Source organism: Typopeltis vanoorti, chromosome 20 (assembly GCF_054136105.1).
Source record: "Typopeltis vanoorti isolate ZY-2024b chromosome 20, IOZ_Tvanoo_1.0, whole genome shotgun sequence".
NCBI classification, from domain to species: Eukaryota; Metazoa; Arthropoda; class Arachnida; order Uropygi; family Thelyphonidae; genus Typopeltis; species Typopeltis vanoorti.
In genome coordinates this window covers 19504162-19524281 of record NC_143568.1, presented here as the reverse complement: position 1 = coordinate 19524281, position 20120 = coordinate 19504162, and the positions used below count along the sequence as shown (strand labels likewise).

The 20120-nt window shown below is 34.7% G+C and overlaps 1 protein-coding gene across 1 annotated transcript in view; it reads left to right on the top strand.

Annotated features, from left to right (window-relative positions):
• The window catches only part of TrpA1 (Transient receptor potential cation channel A1), a 65400-nt gene that overhangs the window by 13929 nt on the left and 31351 nt on the right, over positions 1-20120 (top strand). Inside the window, exon 2 of the mRNA XM_090410716.1 lies at positions 19637-19793. The gene's annotated coding sequence lies outside the window, so the exon portion shown is untranslated. The remainder of the gene's footprint in view (positions 1-19636; positions 19794-20120) is intronic.

Here is a 20120-nt window from a genome sequence, read left to right as displayed (position 1 = left end):
CGGGGCCCTTGTTTAACCAGCCGGCATGAAAGTTTGTCATGTTGTACGATCATTTTTTTATTTTGGTTTAACCAATAAGAATACAATTTGGTCGGCTAAGTCCCAAATTGCCAGCCCATCCTCGTTCGTTCAGTATAAAAGTAGATACCCAACAGGGTGCACCACGAGAAGGTGAGGATTGGACATTAGGTCAGAAGCCCTGGTCGGTTCTCCGCATTCCTTTAAAGGCTATGTGGAGGTCTCCTCTCAGTTATACAGCTTTGACCCTTAAGCACCCCTGGGATGGATAGAGGATAAAAATTCTATTCTCGAGAGACACTTGTGACATTAAATTAAGAATTATCAACACGTTAACACAAGCATATTTTAATGTTTGTCACATATTTCAGTCTGAAACTAACAGACTAACAGATAATTGAAGAAATTAAATTCTCTTCTAGATGAGGTGATAAATTTAGATGCAGACACTATAGAAAGGTTAAAAACAAATTTTGTAAGACCTACAGATTTTATGGTCTGCCTAAAATCCACAAGACAGATATTCCTCTTCGTCCTATAGTGGACTCTATTGATTCACCTACTTATCGCATAGCCAAATATTTAGCGAAATTATTGAAATCACATGTAGGCAAATCAAGCTCTTTTTTTGAAGAACTCTTCGTATTTCTTAAATAAATTAAAAAATATCTCATTAAAACCTACTTATCTTATAGTTAGCTTCGATGTAGAATCTCTATATACTAATGTATCTCTTAAAGAGATTTTACAATTACTTGCTTACATCTTCCCACAAGATATTATAAAATTATTTGATTTCGTGATGCCCTCTGGATATTTCTTGTGTCAAAACAAATTCTACAACCAAGTAGAAGGAACGGCCATGGGAACTCCACTTTCACCTGCTCTAACCAACTTCTATTTGGAACATCTAGAAGACGTCCTGTTTTCATCTATATTCCCTCAACCATCATTTTGGGTGAGATATATAGACGACATCTTTTCAGTTTGGCAGAGATTCCTTACCTTCCTTTTTAGCCAGAATCAATTCCTTACATCCTCGTATTAAGTTTACCATGGAGATTGAAAAAGACAAGTTAACCTTTTTAGACGTCCTCCTCATCCATTCACCTTCAGGAATTCTAACAACAACAGTTTACAGAAAACCCACTTTTACTGGACGTTACATTTTCAAACAATCTGCCCATCATCCTTATCAAAAAAACAGGAATTATAAAATGAATTATAATTACAGGAAAAATAAACGGAATTATAAATCTGACGAGCAAAAACTAATTGTTCATCTTCTCATTTATTACAGAAGAAACTTTCAACTATCAAACATCACATGAAACTAAATGGCTTCTCCGAAAAAAGTACACAACATCTGTTCGATTCCTACAATCCAATCCAGAACAACAAAGAATCAATATGTTGAGTTCCAGTTCCCCATATTTCGGGGATTTCAGAAACAATTTCAAGAATTTTGAAGAAATATGACAAAATATCGACCTATTTTTTTTTTAATTTAGACGTTTAATTCTTACATTACTCTAATGTTATCTTTAACTGAATTTATAAATTAAGATTATTATATGAAATTTTGAATTAATACCTATAATTTATTCATCACTCTGATGAAATTTACCTCTCTTTAATGCTTAACAATGTAACATCACGCGGCTCGTTCTACTTTTGAATGATCAATTGTTGGTATTCCACCTTGTTAAAAACTGTTCCTATCAAGCCACTGAAGATAGTCTGTTACTTTCAGACTAAAATATTTGACAAATATTAAACTATTCTTATGCTAACGTGTTCATAATTCTTTAGAGGATAAAAATATTGTTTCACTCTTTGAGAAGTAGAAAAATGTAACAGTTTACCACAGTGCACTAGTATCGTCTATTTTGCCGGAGAAATGTTTTCTTTAACAAATAAAATGTTTTCTTTAATAAATAAAATTATATCTGACAAATGTATGTCAGATATAATTTTTCAGCATCCGAAAATATCAATAAAATTATTATTACACATTCTTAGAGTTATTGCCGTACACAAATCAGGTACTGGGATGGAGTGAATTGAAAGTCGTCCGTTTCTTCATTAAATTCCAGTTAGTGAAGGATGCTGGAAATGAAGCATATTGAGCATTATGATATACCAGTTAAACCAATTCCCTTGAATTTATTCATCAAGTCCATCGTAAAGATTCAGAAGAATTGAGAAGAATTGCTGTTTGAAGTACCAAATGCAGATATCAATACGGAGTATCCTGCATAGCCCGTCTGTATAGAAACTACGGATTGCATAATTGATTAGGGTATAAAGTGCGATGGATTTAAGATAGGATTTGGTTCATAATGAAATGAAAGCTTCACAATATCTATCAAAAATTATATTCGCATATTAGAAGAAACCTCTGTTTTTTCTATGCGTACGTAGTTGACTCTAAAAACGAATAAATAAACTAATAAAAATTCTGCGAAGAATATCTTTCCAAATGATGGCGAAGATTTGACAAAAAGGAAATATCTCCTGGATGATCTTACGGATGAGAAAAGGAACCCACCTTCAATTGAAACATCCAACATCGAATATAATTCCCGATAATCTTAACATTAACTATTAAAAAACAAAACATTCCAAAGCATAATTCCATCCTCCAAAAAATCGCGGAAATGTGTGCCCATTTAATAGAACGAAAATGCCAAAATCTAACTAAGTTGGTAAGCATCTCTTTGTACTAAATGTAGTTTAAAGATATCCTTAAATATGCTTATACTGTTGATACACATGGATCTGTTTCGTCGATGTAGCTTATCTTACAGCCAAGGTAATTAAAATTATTAACTTGTTTAACTGTTTGCTATTTGGTACAATTTTGCTTTTAATTAGTTTCCTTCCTTTAAATGCCATAAAGGAAGGAAGGAGAGTAATTAAATTTCAAATGATAATTTCATTCCACGCTTGCTGGCAATCTTGGCAAGGTTGCACCGAGCTCACTGTGATTCCTGATGTATGATTGTAGTCTACTTAACTCTGCTTACAGTTGTTTTGCATAATTATTGCGTCCACGTTTCTCTCTTGTAAGGTTCTAATTTCCCTTTTAGCTTTGACATTCTTTCTTTTATAATTTAGTTTATTTATAACCGTATCAGAAGATAACCATTTTCTATAAGCTTCGTTATTCTCTTTTATGTGTTAGCGTATTCGTTCCAACTTCTAATGTCCCTTTTTAATTTGCCGTTTTTTTATTTTTATTTCCCAAGGCTGTCATTGAATGGTTTCTTTATTATGTTATGTTGCATAAGAAATTTCGAAGATATATGTTTCCAAAAAACTGGATAGTGATCGGTATCTAAATTTAGACTTCTGTAAACTCACGTTTGTTATTAGCTTCGCTGTTTGTGTTTCCTATTATTTAATCAATTACAGAATTAAGGTCTCGTGCTTCCTCTGTGTATTTTTGTACTTTTGTTTTTATGCTCAAGAAGCAAATTTGCTATTTTTAAATTACTGAATAGGGAAGAATCAATCAATCTCAGCCCATTCTTAATTTGATGGGGTTCTCTATTATTTAGCGTGCAGTATTGGTTTGTTGCATATTCTTGCGTTTAGATCACCTAATATTACTATAGTTTTTTTTTTTGTTTGGTTAGTAATTCTTTGCTGAATCAGTCATAAGTTATTAGGAATCAGTAATAGAAAGAATTAAAATATATAAACACAAATAGATGGAACACGTTGAAATAATGAAAATAGAAAGATTTATAGTTTTTATTGCTTGGTTGTGATGTACGAGTTTTTTATGTTTCTGTCAATTGCTATGCATGCGATTTATCAAAATTCTCTTTCATTTATATTTCATCATTCAGTTTTTTAGAATCAACTACGTTCGCATATTAGAAGAATTGGAAGTTTCGCTAATATTTGAATGTAATGTTTGATAGATATAGCATTTAATAGATATAACAAAACATTATCTTAAATTCACTGCATCCCATGTCCTTACCACGCATTAGATGTCAAACTGCCGTAGGCTATTCACGACGCTCCGTTAATCCGATTGCTACTAGAAAGAAAATAGCGCCAATTGAAGTTGATTAAAAACGGAGGTGGGGTCAATTATTTTACCTAACAATATTGGTCGCATGGACAACAAGAAGAACAACATTCTTCTTGTTGTCCATGCGCGACACTCAAATCGACTTGCGTACGGAACTGTGGCTTATTCTCATGCGTGAGAACATTTTTACATAATAAATACCACGTGATTAAAAAGTTATCACTTCATAAAGCGTTTGTGTGTCTCTCATGGACAACTGGAAGAATGTTGATTATTTTTAGGGTAACGTATGCATCAATGCTTAATGTACTTGACAGCTGTTTTCCTTTTAGACCCAAGTCTAAATTAATTAATTAGTCTAAGGTAATTTACATCTAACAGTAAGATCTGTTGATGCTCCTAAAGTTCTTTGCACAAAGTTCATTGTCAGTTGCACTTATGTATACATACATTGAAACATTTGGGGGGGGGGGTGGATAATTCTTCTTGAATGAGCACAAATTCAGAAAAGTAGAATCGGTTGAATTAGATCTCAGGGTTTTCAAGGTTGGTTCTTCCGAATAGTTCATATTTATGTAGAGCAATACGTTTTTTGCTATATGACGTCACGCTTAAGAAAATTAATTAGCTAAATTTCTAATCAGTTCCAAGAGTTTCCTGTTCTCTCCTCTTTTTTATTTATTTTGTACTTCTGTTGTGTGCTACGTATACTTCTATAGTGTTGTCTCGGTTTTTCTTTTTCGTTTGCAATTCTTCATGCAAAATATATCCTACACGTTCTTTTGAAATGCGTATAGTCTCAGCAATTTCACGCCCTTTGACTCGCCGGTCATCCAATACCATATCGTGCACTTGATCAATGATTTCTGGTGTTGTTACACTTTTTGGAAATCCTTCACATGGATCATCTTCAAGGCTGGTACGGCCACGTTTAAACTAAGCAGCCTATTTCGTAATTGTCGAAAACAAAGGAAAAGAGTGCCCATAAACTTTTTTGAACTTCGATTGAATTTATTTTGTCGTTAAACCTTCTTTTACAAAGAATTTTATAACCGCACGATACTCAATTTTATCCATTTCAAGGGATACAGATAACACTTTTGCTTCAGCCAGCTGTATGAAACAAACTACTCGATAGAATGACTTGCAATTTCACATGGATGCTTATGACAGATGTACTAACTGGGGAAAAAACTTTCGCCGATAGCGTTGCCATCTATGATCGAGGCAGAGAACTTTTCACACCACAATTATACTGTCGTGTATCCTGGCCGCCCCTTCTGCTCTTTATCACAACTACCTTTTATTCAGGTCTGATAAAGAACTTTGTCTGCTAGGTTTATATAAATGACTGCTTTTAATAATCATGCAGATGTTCGAACCTAATAACTGGATTCTATTTAAATTTATATAAATTGGTACTAATTTTTTACTTTTCTTTAACTTCTCTTAGACATTTCATTTGTAACGTTGGAAACCACATCTGACAGTCGTTTACCTTTAATTCCATTTCTTTCACAGTAAAATAAACAACAAAAACTATATAAAGCTGTGCATCTTTAAAATATATTTTTCTAGCTCCCTCTCTTGAATTTGTCTTCCTAAAGTTTGCTCACGTAATGAGGCTATCACTAATTAGGCATTTATCGATCTCGAAACTGAATTAATAATAATGTTGGCTCACGTTTTCGTAATTGAGTTTTGTACCATTTACGAGGGTTTGTTAATTGCCAGAGGCATGATTATTTTTGAATGTGTCATGAATACAAACTTTTCAAAACCAAAAACACGTGAATAGCGCAAACATCGAAATACATGAAAGTTCAGCAGTAATTTTATCTTTTTAATTTTTTGTTAGTTAACTGCTTCATTGATGGAGAAAAATTAAAAGTGACGGAATGGTTTATCACCATTTTTGATAACGTATCAAATACAATATGACAAATTTCCTGCAATATTGTCTGTACAGCATTTCATTTGTCCTAATCGATGCGAAGCATGAATTTTTTTCAGCAGTTGTCTTTAGAACCAATAGATGGCGCAACGTGTAACACACCTTCTTGAATTTCATAACAATTCTTTTTTCCATGACTTTTGCATAGTAATCAATATGAAAAAGTCATGGAAAAAAGAATTATTTTTTGTTAATTTTGTTATTTTATTTTCTCAGTTATAAGTTACACACACGTCTGGAATGTCTGGGAATAAAACTAAAGATAAATCGTAGAGACAATCATTTTCTTGTACAATTACTAGCGCGCAGTTAAAAATGACAAAATATTGTGCGATAAATGAGCAGAGTCAACTTTTACTTTTATAGCAAACTTTTCACTAAAAAAACGTAAATTATATTTGACAAGAAATTATATTCTTATATCGCCACAGATCTAGAGGTCTAAACCAAAATAATGCACGCTGCATGGTAATATACTCGTGGTAATAAAAGGGCTCAAACTTAAATAAAACAAGAAAGAAAACCCAAAATATATTTTTGTGTCCAGTGTAGTTAGTTCTCCTCCCGATCGGGTGCGGTTTGAATCCATCCATGGTCATGAATGATTGCGATTGTATTTTACTAATTCGTATACGCATACATATGAAGATACACTATCCTAATATGGACTCGGTCACCGGGAGAATTAGATTCAACTCTCTCACAATGGGGAGACTTTTTCCATTCCCATCTGTGGGGACTCTCAGGCTGATCATTATACATAAGTTCACTCATGGCCTATGTGACCATTGTCATTGTCTCAGATAAAACGATGGCATTTCAAGAACAATGGTGTGTGTGTGTGTGTGTGTGTGTGTGTGTGTGTGTGTGTGTGTGTGTGTGTGTGTGTGTCCCATAAGAAGTATTTGAAAAAGTACTTTAATAAATTCTATCTAGTAGAAACGTTTAAGAAATATGATAAATTCAAAGGTGCGTATGTAGAAAATGGAGAAGAAAGATGAATTAAAATACCGTTAATTAAGCAGACTTAACGCTCACTCTGACAGTGCCTTTAAGGTCGATATGATTCCCATAAGTTTTCGAAGTTTAAAGTCACTGCTAAAATGTTTCTTGAAACAATTTTATTTGTAATGTCATCTTAACTGCTAAAACAACAACCGATACTCATTATATGTAGACAGAGAACACCGGATGTTCAGAATTTGTTGCTCTTTCTCCCATCCCTCTCTTGTTAATATAAATACAAAATATGGCCAGGAAAATGCCAAGAGAGAGAAGATGCAAGGCTAGTCAAATTGGATTGACTTCCAATTTGACTAACCTTGAATTCGCACAGGAAGACGTCAAAGGCAAAGTTATTTAGAAGCAGGTAATAGAGTTTCGTTGCATTATTATTTCCTGCGCGAAGAAGAAGAACTGACTGAGAAAGATCGGATAAAAAGAAGAATTAATATCCTTGGCCAAAGGCGTTAGCCAAAGTATCAGTTACACAGGAGAGGCGGAAGCGGAGGAGGAGAGAGAGTTTGTAATTTGGAATGAATAAATGTGCATATATTATTGCATATCTTAAGGTCTCTGGAAAGCTGTAAATGAGGGATACGTTACGTAAAAGATTTTGAGAGTAAATAGATTCCATCAATGCACTAAATGGTAAGGAAAATGTTGATGATGTATTATTACTGGAAATGCAGTATAACGAATATAGGCATTAATTATACTGCATATTCATGATGTACGTAATTGTAGTTGCAAGTCTTTGAAAATGATTTTTCGTATTATATTACCATCATCAGGGGAATGTAACTAGATCTATAATTAAGTTCTGTAGACCTAAAAAAGGAATATGGTAAGAAGTCAGTAGAAAAGCTGTTTTAGTGGTATACTTAATATCTTGCAAATAGTTCTTTTTAGAGAACTTTATATAGGCTTATTCTTAGATCGTTTGTTGTATATTCATATGAGAGATGCACGTTATCTCCACTTTTATTCATCATCCCTATGGATAAGATTATGAACGAAAGTGGCATTCAACCTGATATCACAAAGAACTGTTATTTCTGCCTTTATTTGATACACATGTTATAAATAAATTCAGTACCGGTCTGCCAGGTTCCTGAACCATTTTGAAGAACTGTTGTAAACAATTTGGTGTGAAAACAGTAATAGGAAGACAAAAGCTATGAAAGCAAAGTATCAACTACATCGTACGAGTGGATAACGTGTAGAATAGAACAAGTGAAATATTTCAACTATTTAGGAAGTGAAGATGAAATGCAATATGAAAATAGAGAATACAATGTCGGTAACGTAAGGAGCCAAGTAAATAAATCTATATCAAATAAGAGGGAAATTAATAAAAAAACTTAAACTAATGGTATACAACATAGTGTTCAAAAATCATTTTATCTTATGGATAAAAGACATTTAAGACAGATGATGTAAAATGGACGCAGATTCTCTCTTAGAAGACAATATAATAATATAGCAATGGACGACTTTTCTGATAGATCTTTCAAAAATAAATTCTTAAGTCAATGTTGTCTTCTTTTGGAGCAGGACCATTTTAAAGGCAGGACAGGCGCGTTTAAAAGTATCTTCATGACTAGGTTACTTGTATACAGAGGCTGATGACTGATAGATTTATCAAATTGTAACATAAGCCAATATTTTCTGATTCTTCTAATGTTGAAGTGTAGAATGAACGGGAATGTTGGATCACCCTTGACCTCACCCGACCCCCCAGTTCATCCCACAGATGTTCATTAGGGTTGAGATCAGCGGTTTGTTGAGGTCAGTCAAGTGTGGTGAGGTTTATGTATACGCAAACTACTCAATTGCAGCAACAAATTTATGACGGTGAATTGTCTTGCCGAAAGAGACATTGGTCAGTTTCGTAGAACCGCCACAAAGTAGGAACCATTGCATTGTCCAAAATGTTCAGATATTCTAAGAATTCAATGTCATTATGGCATCACAAACAGACGTCCGAGGCCAAACCAGGAAAAACAGGAGCATACCAACACACCCCCATCTCCGAATTTCATAGTTGGGGTTACGCACTCTGCTAAGAAACATTCACTGGGCATCTTCCACCTCCATGTGCTCGGTAGAGAGTGTAGCGTGATTCTTGCTCCATAGCACAGTTTTCAAAGCTTCACCTCCCACTGGACACGCTTTTTGACCACTGAAGACGAATGCTGCATGTTGATTCTGGTAAAGCGGGGCTTGGCTTGCATATCGAAGTCCTATCATGGAAACTCCTTTCGTGAGTCTCGGTTTTGAATATTTTTGTACAGATTCGTGTTCCAGTCTGAATGGCAGTTTTTACATATTATCCTTCGTAGCGCCCTACAGTCACATTCGGTGAGTGTGGCGGATCGTCTACTGCGAGTAGCATTGCGATTAACACCCTGCGCTTTCATCTCAGTATGGTATCACTGACTGTTGACCTGGTCCACTTTGTCAGCCCAATTTTCCGAACAGATAAGCTCGCAACTTGGCATTCTATCACAACTCCTCTTTCAAACTTCGTCAGTTCCCCTCTAGCAGCCATTTCATCCGGACACAGTTGCACTGACTTGAGAGCATTATATTCCATCCATTTTATACCAGCTAAAAACACGTGACTCGCTATTTGGCACGATGCCCTTTGCCCATTGGGATGTCTGTCGACTTCTTTCCATGTAGTGTACTTGGTCACGAAATTGGAGTGTTATCTGGAGATATGTTTAGACTTCTGGTGACCGATCTTTTCAGTCTCCTGGCTTTTATAAGGTTGTTTCTCATGGACTTCCTTGTTAGGTGATGAAAGGAGCAGGGAGCAGCAAGCTTTTTTTTTAAGAGAGGTTAGCCGATTTGCGGACTGAATATTATTTAGCTGCACAGGTTCGCCAGTAGTGTCACTTAACTTTTAAAATTTACCTGTGTCCCTTAAGTTTTCTGTTGGTGTAGGTTTACGGAGGTCGTCTATGAGAAGATTTTCCTTACAGACTTGTTGATTTTAAAGTTCGTACTGCATCATAAAGAGTTAAGTTCTTGGCAGTTCAAAGGTCTCTCTCATTAGACTGTGTTGTCTCTCAGTTATTACGTTGATACTACTTTATTAAATTTATAATCACCTATAATCCTTGTTCTGGTAAGTATTTCGTCAACGATTTCTGTTCGTCATGTTTCGTATATTGAACTTACGCTGTCAGGTTAATTCCGAAAGGCCAAAACATAAGGTGCAGAAAATGTCTTCAAAAAGGATATTTTGGATGAAAGATCCTTTAGGCATTTGTTACACTTCAAGATTCAACGTCAGCTTACTTCCTTGATCTGTTGCTTCTGTCAGTTAAAAACTGGTGATATCTCGTTTGTTCTTCTATCTTTGTTGACCACTGTCCATACTTCGATTTTGAATACACGTTATTTGAAAAATACTTGACTTGTTTCTATAATTTATGTCTTCAATTTGTTAAGTGGGACCGCTTTGTAGCACAATCAGGTTAATTAGCAAGAACGAACCACTTGAAAACATTAAAAATGGAAACTGCAGTAAGAGCATGTGTGTGTTGTTGCATTCTTGAGCAAAGAACTCTTTCTCATTTTTTTCTAAAAGAGCGCCCTTTTAATAATAATAATAATAATAATAATAATAATAATAATAATAATAATAATAATAATAATAATATGGAGGAGGATAAGAAGAAACTAACTAAAAATAACATTAGTTATCATTCATCATCATCATCATCATGCCTATCAAGGATTTAGGCCTAGCATGGCCTGTTCCGGCCCTAGAAGTCATCGTTGAATCGTTTAAGAGGACGTCCTGGTTTTCTTTTTCCTAATGGCTTGTACTTTAAGGCTTGTTTTGGTAATCTTTCTGCTTTCATTCTTTGAACGTGTTCCATCCATTTACGTTTATATTTTTTAATTTTTTTTCTATTACTGGTTCTTGGTTTAATTCTTTCATAATTTCTTCGTTTCTTTTGTGATCAAATAGGGTATACTTTGCAGTTTTTCTCATAACCTTCATTTCTGCTGTTGTTAATCTTTGTTTGTCTTTTTGTTTTATCGTCCAGATTTCGCTTCCATACATTAAGACCGGTAGGGCTAATGTATTGTATACTTTTAGTCTGGTTTGTTTTTGAACTAGGTTTGGTTTAAATATAGAGTTAATTACACCTGTTATTTTTAACTATTTTGCAATTTTTACGTTTATATCTTTTTTTTCATTTTCATATGTGATCATTTAATTATCATTAGTTATCATTATGTACATTTAATGAATACTTACTTGAATAGTATTGTATATAAAAGCAAAACTATTCCTTGTAAGTATTCCCTGTCATCCAACATAGAATAAATTAGGAAGAAAAACAAAAAAAATCAAATGAAAATATTCTTGACCTTCAGAAAATGCTACGCTATCGCTCAAGTATAAAACTCTTGAATATAACTTGAAAGGGAAAATAATATTGTGCAAGAATAGAAAGAAGAAAAAGACGAATAACGACTAATAAGCATGCGATAGATCGATCGATTTAAAAATTGACTGATATGATAGTCTCTTCAACTCTATTGAATCAAACCGATTCACTTTATTTGTGAAGTCAGAAAGAAAAATTTGACTTCAAACGCAAGGAATTCGGCTCTTATAAAATTTCGTTTCCTTCTTGCAAACGAATAGATCATTCAAATGTCATATCAAAATGTTTTTTCAGAGTGTATTTGTTGATTCATTATTGATAGACAAACACGAGCTCGTAGCACCCATGCAATTTTCGTATAACTGTTCACATATGCTGTTGAACGTCCGTAGATTTAACAGGTATTAATGAAAGCCATTGACTGAATAGGCGTACGTTTAAGAGTGAGTTAGCCAGTCTCATTTGTGGAAGAGTGTATTACCTTTCGGAAACAAAAGAATAAACAAGTGTGTCGTAGTCGTATCTTAACCCTGCTTATTCCGTAAAGTGTCCGCTAACGATCATAAACAGAATAGTATAACGTGAAATATTGAATCTCTGTCTCTACAGTTTTGTAACCTATCACTGGGTCATTATACTGCTCTTTCCACCAAAGACAGAAAATTTACGGCTGTACAAGTACCGTTACCTGTGCAATATCATCACTAGGGAACAGTTATGACTGGAAACAGCTTCTTAGGAACACTTATTCTATGAAAAGTGTCAATTTGGTTCTTCGGAAAATAGGGTTTTTTCCCAGTAAATGGATAATGAAAACTTTGTACTGGAGACCTAATATATAAAGGAATTTAAGACGAAAAATGTATTGACTACACCTCAGGCTTTTTAATTATTTATTGATAATTCAGTTCGCGATGTCCTATCCGTTATTTTAAATACACAGTTCTCTGTAGTAGCGCATTTAGAATTTTGGTTTCAATTAGTGTTTTTATAGTCATTACTTTCTCATTACAAATTAGTGTTATTATAAAGATTAAAAACTTGTTTTTACTTACGATATCCTGTTAACATATACTCATGTAGTGTTTCTACGCTCAACACCAGCTGCTTCTGCAGGTTAAATTATCTACTGTACTCTTCCACTCTCCCCAAGTAGATCCTACACATTCTCTTAGTGATGATAAGCACAGAAAGTTTGCGCGCTGATCACTACGCTTCCAGAAATGTTTACTTTTAAATGAAGGTCAGTTAATAACAACTTATTAATCCTTATCAGAGTTTTTGTTTCGTAATTGTAGCATTTTCTATTATTTTCCCACTGTTTCGGGAGTTGCTGAATCATGTAATTATAACTCCACACACGACACTTCTACTTTTAGGATGACTTTGGGTTTTTAGGTATTCACGAACTTGACTTGTGCATTAGGAAGACACTTTTGTACAGGTTAAACCGGTTGTAGAGATCAGTATTCAAGTTTCCTGTTGGCGAAGAACTAAGAGCAAGGTGAAATCCTTATTATGGCGTCTTTCTGGAAGCGAATGTGCAAATCAGAAGAGAAACCAGTTGAAACAACAAATATTAATATTAAGTTAAGTAAAAAATTAATATTTCAACTCTTTAAATTTCTTTATGTAATACTAGATAAATTAATGATGGTGTTTACCAAGCAACAGCCGACAAGCTTATCTTTTTAAAATGCATTTTAAAAACACAATCCCGTGCGGTTAGTCGTAAACTATGAAGCAAGATGGTGTAGTAGTACAATATGACCACTAGAGGGAACTAGTTGTCTTCCTTTAGGTGCAAAGGGAGAGATATTGTTATTTTTGTTTTCTTTACTTGTTTTTTATTTGTTTACTATGCCTGGAGATCTACTCCAGGCATAGTAAACATAAGCGACATAAGTGTTTCACTGAAATATTTTGCGTTTTGTCCGTGCTTCCTGCATAAGAGTGGGTTGTTCCCAGAATATCAGTTTTACCATTTTATCTTGCAACCATTGTAGCCTGTTAAGTCTGTAGTCTGTAAAGAATGCGTATCTTAAAATGTTTTCACATAATGCTTTATAGATTAGTATTTTTATGTGGGTTGGGGCAATGTCTTTTAAACTGTATAGTTAGCTTGCTATTATCGTAAGCTTGGTATGTGGGTAATTTGTATGGCTATTCCAACTTTGATCAGCATCGAGGTGAAGTCCAAGATAGCGTGTTGTTTTCACCTGTGTGATGGTTGTGGTTTTAGGATCGGCGCTTTGTGCATAGGAGGGTGAATGTCTGATAGTGAGATATTTAGTTTCTGTGGGCAGGGTTTGGGGGTTTTTGAATATCATTAGCTTGTTTTCCCAGGGTTTATATATATGCCGTTTTCGGTTAACCAGTTAGTGATTTGATTGATGGCATGTTGCATATTTGTTCAAGCGATATTTGCGTTGTTGTGAATGGATACTATGGCCGTGTCGTCTGCGTACTGGAAGATTTTACTTTTTAAGGAAAGATGGTTTATGTCGTGTGTGTGTGTGTGTATGTTAAATAGAATGGGAGATAGGACAGCTCCTTGCGATACTCCGCATGTTACCTGTACCTCTTTGCTGTATGCTGATCCTATACGTGTGATGTGCTTTTCTGTTTTCCATGTATGCTTTAAACCACTGGAGTAGACGACCTCCGATTCCAATATGCGTTAGTTTCGTTAACAAGGTTTTGTGTGTTAGTGTGTCAAATGCTTTTGTTAGGTCAATGAAAACGACTAATGTTATTCTGTTTTTATCCAATGCAGCGTTTATTAGGTCTGTGATATTTTCCAGGAGTGCTGCTGTTCCTTTATTCTTTTGAAAGCCATATTGTGTTTTGGGCATGACTTAAAAATTTTCGACGTATGTGGAGAGTTTGCAGTGCACGATGCGCTTCGTGATTTGGTTGATTACAGACAAAGTGGCGATGGGTCTGTAATTACTTATAATGTTTCTTTTTCCATGTTTGTGTATGGGTGTGATTAATGCTGTCTTTAGTGTTTCAGGTATGTGTCCCGTTTCTAAGATTTTATTTAACAGTTTTTGTATAACTGGAAGTAGGTTGGTTAAGTGTTTCTTGATGTCTTTTTGGTCTGATTCCGTCCATCCCGGGTCCTTTGGTAGGGTTAATTTGTTGAATTGCCAGTGATAGTTCTTCTTTTGTTACTGTGGGGAACCACATCGACTGGGTTGCTTGTGGACCTAGTGGAGCGTATTTTTATTTTTGTTAATGCTTTGTTATATATTTTTTTAAATGCAAGTTTAAGATTATTATATACAGCTTCAGCAGAATCTAAAGATGCTATCTGCACTCAGTCTGTTTTCCTGATTTCGTCGTTTACTATTGTTTCGTTTAGAATGCTATAATACTGTTTTGTAGTCTCAGTGAGTTTTATGGGTTCTGATTCAGTGTATAACTGTAATGCTGTGAAATAATAGTCTGCCAGTTGGCAGGGGCCCCGTATATTTATATGGTCAATACAGGATGATGGTGTTGTATTTCCGACTATCTCTTCTCGTGTATACGACTGTATGGATGGGATTATGTTATATGCTAATAAGATGTCTAGGTATTGTTCTGTGTTGTTATTTATGTTCCTAATGTTTATATTCATGTCTCCTATTATTATGAAGGATTCTGAGGCGCCTTCTTCCGTGGCTGAAAGCCATCTGTTCAGTTCATCTAGAAAATTTGTGGTGCTAGGTTGGATGGTCTGCGTTTAATATCAATGAGTTTTCTTGTTTGTTGTTTTTAATTTCGATGCATATGTTTTCTGCGTATTCTAGTTTGTAGTTTATTTCTGTTACTTCTAGTTTATGTTTGGTAAATATTATTATACGACCTCCTCGTTTAGTTTGTCTGCAGTGTTTGTGTGGTTGGAAATGTGGCATTTGGTAGGTAGTTGCCTCTTTGTTTGTCGTAGTTATACTTCAGTCAGTATTAAAATGTCTATTTCGTCTACATCTTCCTTCAGATAAGCTTGCAGGATCAGCCAGTATTTTTGAATGCTTCTGATGTTGACGTGGAGAATGGATAGTTTTTTTTTGGGCGTGGTCACTTGTTTTCATTCTGTTATTGATTTCAGAATGTGGTAATTGTCATGTTCCGGGGTGATGACATCTGCTTGATGGTCTGCATTCATGTTGGTTGGTGTGCTGTTCCTTCTTTACGAGTTGTCAATATTCCTTTCAATGTGGCAGCCTGTTGAGTTCTTCTACGGATTTTATTTGGATTGGTTTTGGCCTTGTGTCATTTTAAGGAATATGTTGCTGTCTTTTATCCATATAAACTGGTAATAAGTTTCTGTGTTTACTTTCCTTGTTTGGTAAAATGGTTTCTGATAATATGGCGTTAAGTATTCGACCAAGTATATTGGGGTATTGTGGTGGGCTCCTTTCGGATCCTTGACTACTGTTTTTTTGATCCTGCTAGCTTTTATAAGTGAAATTTTTGTTGGGCTGTTGGTGAGTCGCACCACGACGGGAGGAGAATGGAAATTATTTTCTCTTTTCCTTTTTTGTGGTAACCGATGTACTGACTGGATATATTTTGGTTCAATGGGAGCGCCAATGTTTTGTCTTAGTTGTATTACGGTGTCTTTTAGATGTTCCGTACCAATTTCTGGGAGACCATCTATCAGGAGATCATTTTATACTGCTGTTGGTTTAAGAGTTCGTACTGTTGCTTTAGAGAGTTTAGTTCTCGTAGTTCCGTTGTCTCATTAATTAGATTATGCTGCCTTTCCGTTAGTTCTTTAACGCAGTTTTTAATTTCTCTGACGGTCTGTAATACATCTTGTACAGAGTTGTTATTAAATTTAATAAATTCCTCGTATTGGTTGAATTTTTCTGTAATTTGTGCGGTATGTTTTTGAAATAGTTCTCCAACAAAATCGATTAAACAGTCTTTTAAGTTTTTTAATCTATTTTCAAGCAATGCATTCAAAGTTGGCTCACCTGGGTTTCCGTTGTTGTTTGCTTTGTTTTTCGTTCCCTCTGCTGTTGATTGCAGCGTTATCTGTTTCCAGCCTGCAGTTGAAGATGACATTTCTTTGTTTTCTCTACACTGTGGACATTTCCACTCGTCGCTTCGTGTTTGATTTTGGCTGCCAAGTGGCCTCGGACAATCCCTAACATAGAATATGCATGTTTCTCTGACAGTTCGTACATATTATGTGGTTTTCTTCCCCCGTTAAATCTTTATGGCATTTGTAGCACAGCACTTCATACTTCTTATTTGACGATCTTGCTGTAATTTCTAATATGGCGACTTCCTTTGTTCTCTTCTCGCGTAGTTGACCAACGTATACTTCGAACTTTGAATACTTATAATTTACTTATTACTTAACTAATACGTACAGTTTTTATGTCAATATATTAGGCTTGAAGAATAAAATTCGCTGATGCACTCTAAATTTTAATTCACAAGAAAAAAATCTACTTTGCAACTTAAAATATGGGAGCATCGAAATAGCGTGCTTGCTACCGCTTGCTGCTAAAGCGCCCTCTTATAATATTAATTAACATTTAATATTAATTAATTAATTAATATCTAATAATAATAATAATAATAATAATAATAATAAACAAAGATGTAAGAGCTTATTTATACAGTGTTATTAAGCAGGTAAGCAACTGTACAGCTGTCATATTTGTCACTTATACCACCTAGAATCCCAGTAACTCTGTTAGTTACTGGGATTCAGAAAAACACACGAAATATACAGACGTAGAACTATATGGGAATCAGAATTAATCATCCTATTCTGTTGGATTTGGTAACGAATGCCCGCAACGTAAAGCGTGGATCTACGTGTGAGCATAAATCAGGAAGGAAGGATGCCACTTATCGTCCATAATGCGAATGTTTGTATAAAGTTTTCCTGATAAATCTGATCATTGATGATGTCCATATTAACATAATCTAGTTTCAGATTCTCTTGAAATTCATTTTAGGTTCTCCCGAAAGAAGATCCGGCATATTGTGCTGATGATCTTTCAATGAAAAGAAATTGTACTTATCCAAAATTTGGTATTGATCATCATCCCAAAGAGAAAGCTTTACGTGGTAATGAAGATTTCCATCAGTCCAATGTAACATGCAACAAATGACAGGTGATGGATTCCAACATCCGAGACTATTCATTTATATTTATTGGTTTTTATGACATTTTGAAGATTGAGGCTAAGAGATTGGAATATCTCGACTAGATTAAATTACCAAGGATACGAAAGTTGCATTTGCTTTAAATTATTACGAAATTATAGAGATTGAAATAAACCCAAACATGATGAAAACACTTTTTCATCATGTTTTTAAAAGGTTCAGCAAGATAAACTTGCTGAACTTTTAGGATCACCAAATACTGTGAAATAGCTACTTCGGCTTTAGAAACAGTGGCTAAATTTGTATAATCTTGTTGTGCATCTGCATTATTATTATTATTATTTTTTGCAAAATTCACAAAGCAGTCAATAACAAAAAACTCAAGAGTATTCTCCTATTTTTATACGACTCAAGACGAGGGTACCAAGATATTAGAGAAAAATCTTGAAGAAGAGTAAAAAGACATGATAGACGTGACAGAGTAACTTTCCTCATATGTTCGGAAAAAAAAAGATAAAATAACAAGATTACTGTTATTAAAGAACAGATAGAGGGAATAATAAAAATAGATAGATAACAGAACAGTGGAGAGAAAGGGAGAACTGGGGAGATATCAAGATTTATTCAGAAACTTGTGTCAACATTTTTATTCGAACTAATGTAGTGTCACATCTGAGAATTACAAATGAAAAATCAATCTTATTGCATATTTTCGTGATTTCACAGACGCTGGCTACACGTTAACGCATTCCTAGCATGGCCTTTGATGTATGTCCATTCCAATGAAAAACGAAACATCGAGCTATTTTTTTTTATTCAAGAATGTCACACTACATTTATCAGCATACAGTTTTTGTACAAGAACTATTTGTCATGTCGGATGATACGTGCAGTACAAACACAGTGTGGTTGTTCAAGAACATCCATTCCGGACAACATTGTGCCATTAAAAGAAGTACGAAAATCAAGGACATAAGCGGATGATCCTGGCCATTTCGTACAGAACTGTTTTCAATTATCTATCACGACTGCCTATATTGTAACAGTAGAAGCGTAGCCTGGTCAAAATTTACAACCCAGATATACATAACACGCTGCAGGATGGGAACATAGTTGGAAGGTGAATTTGAAAAATAATTAACGTCATTTGTTTGTTTATTTAACGTGATTTGAGCCATCTTTATAACATTGTAATATGTCAAACAAAACGGTTGAAAAAAAAAAAAACGATTTATGATCGTGTAATAGATTAAGCTGAGAGATTCTACAGGCAACAATAGGGAAAAGCAAACAGGCAGACCGATCGATCGATAAAATGATAAATATATATAATAATTAGAAGAAAGAGAGGAACACGATAAATTGATATACGACCTGTTACAAAGGTTGCAACAAAATGAATTGGCACTCATGGCATTCTTAAGTCGTTCGTCTCCTTTCCTCGACTGATTCTGCTCGCATTTCCACAGGTTGTGACATCCAAACACGTGTTATATGCTTTCAAGTGCAAGGCTTCTTTCGAAGGTCTGCACATGCGCATAAAACCAAGTGCCATCCATCCTTACTTCCTGTAATGAAAGAGAACGGTGTTGTTTGTGAGAGGATCACAGGTGGATGACGTATAGGTAAAGTCTGTGAGCGTGGATGCAGAACTGCGTCTATGAGACTAAAACACATGGAAGATCACAAGAGAAGACACTACAGTAAGCCCTCAGAAAATTTCAAGATGAAGGTGGTTCCCTTAATACAGCAACCTCAGAAGAAGATGAGTAGATTGCTGGAAAAACTGCAGGCACCGTTTTTGATGTATCAAGAACGAGATATGGACTACAAAGGACTATTTGCGGTAAGCTATTTGGTTTCTGATTTGTTTTCAAGTTTCAGTACGCATGCGTGCGTTTTCTTTCACATTAACACGAAGTTTCGATTTTTTTCCCCGTTCAGATTATGGTGACGTAGTTGTTTATGTGCTTTCAAAATTATAATTATTTTTTTTATAAAATGCGAAAATCATCTCAATGCTTGTAATAATTGGCAGTAATTTATATATATATTTTTTTGCTGTGTGTGTGTGTGTGTGCGTAGGTAGCAGAGGCAGGTAATCTGAGGGAGTTTGAAAAATTCTACCTTCTTGATGATAGTCGCCTGAAACATCAAGATAGTAAAGGTAGGACAGTCATCCATGTGGCTTCAGCAAGAAACAGAGTGGAGATTGTGGAGTTTATCGTGGAACACGGTGGAGGTAAGATCCTTTTGAAATTAGAAATCTTAATGATTTTTTTATATCGTTCACTTTTCCAAGTCACTCAGTCCTGATCTCAGACCTGAGATCCTTTCTTTGTGATAAAAAGAAGAAAAATGTGTTTTGAAATGAAAATTGTTTTAATCTAAATTCAAAAACTAAAGAAATATAAAATTTCAAAATTCTTTTAAATAATGAAAATAAAATTGTTCTAACAGCAATTTTGAAAATAAATACCTTACGTATATTAATATCCTTTATTAAAATATATAAAATCTTTTCCTGTGTGGTGGCTGGGATAAGAATTGTCCCAATGTAGCTCATGCA